We start from the raw sequence: 5,930 nt of genomic DNA, 5'->3' as shown, positions 1-5,930 counted from the left end.
TTAACCCAGAGATATTTGAATAGTTGGTATTCATTAAGCATTGTCCTAGTGGCCTCTTGTAGGGTCCTATTTTTTCTTTCCACTACTCTATTTTATTGAGGTGTTTTAGAACATGAGAATTCTTGATGATATTCATTTTATAAGAAAAATTTTATAAACCTATAGTTTTTAAATTCCCCACCATTATCACTCATAATTCTTTTGATCTTTAATTCTTTTTCATTTTCTGCTTGCTTACAAAATTTACTAAATGTATCAAATACTTCATCTTTATTTTTTAAAAATTTTATTCAGGTAAATCTTGAATAATCATCAATTATTACTACACAATATAGGCTACTATTAATTGACTTAACTCCATGTGAGTCAAATAAATCTAAATGTAGTAATTCTAGTATGGAATTGGTTTGAGTTTGATTAATTAGTTGTGAGTTGATTTAGTTTGTTTTCCTTGTTAGCAAACATTACAAATTATTAAGTCTAAGTTGTGTAATTTTAGTAGTCCTCTAATTAATCCATTTAATTTAATGAGATTTCTAAAATATATGTGAGATAGTCTTCTATGCCATAACCAGGTTTCCTTTTTTTTTTTTGTATCAAGTAACACTTAGTGAGAAACTGGCTAGATTAATTATATAAATATTATTATGCCTAAATCCTTTTAATTTCATATTTGGATTTTTATATGTTTAATTAAACATTCAGATGATAAAAACCTAATCTTATAACTAGAATCATATAATTGACTAATACTAAGCAAATTGAATTTAAAATTTTCAACAACTAATACTTTGAGAATAAAGAAATCAGACTCGAGTTTAATGTTACTGTCACGCACCGAAGGAGTCCCTACCCGACAAACGGACAACATCCCCTCTTTATGACAACATACAAAACCTGGATACATTACCACATGGTTGTACAAGTATAATAACTACATCCCATACGTCTAGAACTATACATAACCATGCAAGATAAATAGCAACCCACATGGATGAAAGAAAAACACTATGGAAGACATAAGGACAACCCACATAAACTAAAAATGATAAACTACAAGTCAGCTCGGCTTGCACATCAACCATCAACAATCACAGAAGGAGCCATAAGGCTAAACACTAAGTCCAAATCAAATTATTACAACACCAAGTCTATAAAATCCAAACATGTGAGTAAAACATAAAATAGATTAAAAATCATCCTTAGATATGACGTAGGATCGGCAGACAAGCTACTCCAAGTGACTTCGCATCATGTACATGTACTTGAGAAACATAAAACATACATATGGGGGTGATGAATCTGGGTGACTTGGCAAGTAATGGACATGATAGTGCATGGTTAATATAAAACATGGAGATCAAAGCAAACAGTCTCAGTAGGGGAATAAGAACATGATCATATATGACATAATTAATGCACATAATCATAATTAACATAATGAATGCACATACCCAATCTGAATCTAACATACATGATATAGTGATCAATAAACTCACCATGGATCAACAATAGATCTATTCGTAACACCTGAGCAATATATGACAACATTTACATGTGTAATAAATGAATATGCATGAATTATGACAACCATATGCAACAATCATAGCTCAATCAAATGCAACATACCACAAGCATATGCATATATTGTTGGTAGGTCCTAGGAAGATCGTACCGGCTCCATCGTACAAAAATTTTGTACAAGTGTCGAACCTTTCCTAAATAACCTATTGTGTTCTTTAGAAATTAAATTAGGAATCACAAACGGAACTTAACATTATTGATTCCAAATTTAACTTATCTGTTCTTAATGGTTTAGATTTGGATTGCAAACGATGCTTAACATTATTGATCCAAATCCACCTATGTTATAAATTTAATTAAATATTAATTTCCAAAATTGGCTTCCAGATTAAACATGGCGAGACACTAGGCCTTCTTGGATATGAGAGCAACCACAACTTTTTAGACAAAGTCTTTTAAGGAAAGCTAATATTTAATTTCCTTATATAACTCTAGGTTTAACCAAAAAGAACAATCGAATCACAAATTCGAAAAACAAAAAAAAACACAACTTCGAAACAAATCTGAAACTCTAAAATCACATGCCTCTTGTGTTTGGAATTCTAACAAAGAAGAACTAGTATGATGCAGAAAATAATTACTAGTTATACCTCTTCTTTGTATGCTAATAACCTTGAGATCTTCTGCCGTATTCTTCGCCTCGCCTTGGATGTCGTGTGGGCGATGATCCTCCAAGATGAACACCACCCAAAGCCTTCTTTCTCCTTCTCTAAAATCCGGCCACCACCACCACTAAGGAAAAGAGAGCAACGGGAAAAGAATAGGGAGAGGGCCGACCACAAGAGAAATCACCAACAAGAGAATAAGAATTGATTTCTCATGAGGCCTTTCCTCCCCTTCTTTTATAATACTTGCCCAAGGCAAATAAGGAACAATTTTTACAAAAATTAAAATCTTCCTCTTGTTTTTCCTTTTCCTTTTTTATTTTTCCTTTTCTTTCCTCTTGATTGATTCAATCATCAATCATGGATTGATTGGCCGACCCCTTGCTTGGGCACCAAGCAAGGGTGGCCGACCACATCATTAAGGAGAAAAATAATTTTTATAAAATTTTATAAAAGAAGAAATCATCTTATAAAATTTTACAAGCTCTCTTTCCTATTGTGGAAGTTAAAACAAGAAAAGTTTAAAAATTTAAAACCAAGTTTTAAAATTTAAAACTTCTCTTCTAAAATTTCCTTTTTTAACATGGTTACAAAAAAAAAAGTTTCAAATTTAAAACTTATCTTCCTTTTTTTCTAAAAACCATGAGGATGGTTAAAAAAGGAAAGTTTTCAAACTTTTAAACTTTCTTTTAAACCATGTGACCTAATTCAAATAAGGAAAGTTTTTAATTTTAAAATCTCTCTTTTAAAACTTGTAGATTTCTACAAAGAGAAGATTTTAAAAATTCAAAACACCCCTCCTATTTGAATTTATTGTGGCCGGCCCCTACTTGCTTGGTCACCAAGCAAAAGGGCCGACCCTCTTAAGGAGATGGTGGTCAACCCTTGGCTTGGTCACCAAGCCTTGGGCCGACCCCCCTCTTGGACACCAAGATGAGCTTTTATTTGGATGGACTTGAGGCTTAATGAAACTACTACAGGGACCTAGAGGAGAAATTGGTTTTGACCTTCCGATGAGCTTGAGTATCCCGTGTTCGCCCCGAACACACAACTCAAGTTCATCAATAATAACTCATTCCACTAAAGAGTTATTATTGCACTATCGCACCAATCCAAAATTACATTATGGGTTCCTTCTTATCATGAGTGTGTTAGTCTCCCTGTGTTTAAGATATCGAATGTCCACTAATTAATTGAGTTACTGACAACTCATTTTAATTAATGTCTTAGTCCAAGAGTAGTACCACTCAACCTCATTGTCATGTCGCACTAAGTCCACCTGCAGGGTTTAACATGACAATCCTTATGAGCTCCTCTTGGGGACTTTCTCAACCTAGATAAGTAGGACACAGTTTTCTTCTATAATCAACAACACATACTATAAGTAATATCATTTCCCAACTTATCGGGCCTATTGATTTATCGAGCTAAATCTCATCCTTTGATAAGTCAAAGAAATAAATACTAAATATATGTGTTTGTTATTATATTAGGATTAAGAGCACACACTTCCATAATAACTAAGGTCTAGTTCTTTTATTAAGTCAGTATAAAAAGAACTTACCTTAAATGATCCTACTCAATACACTTAGAGTGTATTAGTGTAATTTATTAGTCAAGATAAACTAATACCTAATTACACTACGACTATTCCAATGGTTTGTTCATTTCCATCTTAGTCGTGAGCAACTGTTTATAATTTATAAAGAACTGATAACACGATCTTCTGTGTGTGACACCACACACCATGTTATCTACAATATAAATTAATCGAACAACTACACTTAATAAATAAATGTAGACATTTGACCAATGTGGTTCTTTTATTTCAAAAATAAATGTTTACAAAAGCTAGGCTTTTAGTATACACTCTAAAAATCTCCCACTTATACTAAAAGACTAAGCTGCCATACATCTGATTCCCATCCCTTCCACATTCCGATCAAAAGCTTTCGTCGGAAGGGCCTTGGTGAAAGGATCTGCCAGGTTATCTGCTGATGCAATCTTGGTGACGACAACTTCTCCTCGCTTGACAATGTCTCGTATCAGGTGGTACTTGCGCTCTATATGCTTACTCGCCTTATGGGCTCGTGGTTCCTTCGAGTTTGCAACTGCACCGCTATTATCACAATAAATTATGATGATTTTGGTCAAACCAGGAATCACATCTAAGTCCATTAGGAAATTCCTGAGCCATACAACTTCTTTGGCTGCCTCAGAGGCTGCCACATACTCAGCTTCCGTGGTTGAGTCTGAAACACATTTCTGCTTAACACTCTTCCATGCAATAGCTCCACCTCCTAAAGTAAACACATAGCCTGACGTAGACTTACTATTGTCCCTATCTGATTGAAAATCTGAATCCGTGTAACCCATAGGGAGCAAATTATCTGCTTGGTAAACTAGTACATAATCTCTAGTCCTTCTCAGGTACTTTAATATATGCTTTACCGCAGTCTAATGTCCTTGTCCAGGGTTACTTTGATATCTGTTGACAATGCCTACGACAAAACAGATATCAGGTCTCATATATAGCATTGCATACATTAGGCTTCCCACAGTCGAAGCATAAGGAACTGCCTTCATGTCCTCTATCTCCTTTGATTTCTTCGGAGACATCTCTTTAGATAAAGCTACTCCATGCCTAAAAGGTAAGAAACCTTTCTTGGAGTTCTGTACGCTAAAACGAGCAAGGATTGTATCTATATATGAAGCTTGGGATAAGCACAACATAATTTTCTTGCGATCCCTTATGACTTTGATCCCAAGAATGTGTGCACATTCTCCTAAGTCCTTCATATCGAATTGTTTGGACAACTATACCCTTACGTCCGATAACACTATGACATTGTTGTCAATTAACAAAATATCATCTACGTATAGTACAAGAAATACCACCACGTTTCCGTTACACTTCTTGTATACACAAGACTCATCCGGACACTGAATAAATCCATATGACTGGATTACTTCATTAAACCGGATGTTCCAAGATGTTGAAGCTTGTTTCAGTCCATAAATGTACCGATTGAGCTTGCACACTAGATGTTTTTTGCCTTTTTCAATGAACCCTTCTGGTTGCTTCATATGGATGTTTTCTTCAAGACTTCCATTAAGGAAAGCTGTCTTGACATCCATTTGCCAAATCTCATAATCCATATAAGCGGCTATGGATAAGAGTATCTGAATAGACTTAAGCATAGCTACTGGTGAAAAAGTCTCCTCATAATCAATTCCCTCTTTCTGAGTATACCCTTTCACAACAAGCCTTGCTTTGAAGGTTTCTACCTTCCCGTTTGTCCCTCTTTTCCTTTTGTAGATCCACTTGCATCCAACGACTTTTACACCATCTGGTGGTTCTACGAGCTCCCAGACCTTATTAGAATACATAGATTCTATTTCAGAATTCATTGCCTTTTGCCAAGATACTGCATCTTTATCTTGAAGTGCTTCGTCATATGACCGAGGATCAGGTTCATGTTTACCCGGGATCAAATCCGAAGATTCTCCCAAAAACATGAATCTCTCAGGTTGCCTCACGACCCTCCCACTACGATGAGACACTGTTTGTAACTGTGCATCATCTGTGACACGTGTTGCAATCTCTTGTGGTACTTCCTCTTATACTATTGGTACTAAAGTAGACGTGCCCTCTCTTATTTCTTCTAGAACAATTTCACTCATGAGCTTATGGTTCATTACATAATCTTCCTCTAAAAATTGAGCATTGGTGCTAACAAT

This window comes from Zingiber officinale, chromosome 3B (assembly GCF_018446385.1).
Source record: "Zingiber officinale cultivar Zhangliang chromosome 3B, Zo_v1.1, whole genome shotgun sequence".
Classification (NCBI taxonomy): domain Eukaryota; kingdom Viridiplantae; phylum Streptophyta; class Magnoliopsida; order Zingiberales; family Zingiberaceae; genus Zingiber; species Zingiber officinale.
Note: the sequence above shows the minus strand (reverse complement) of the source record.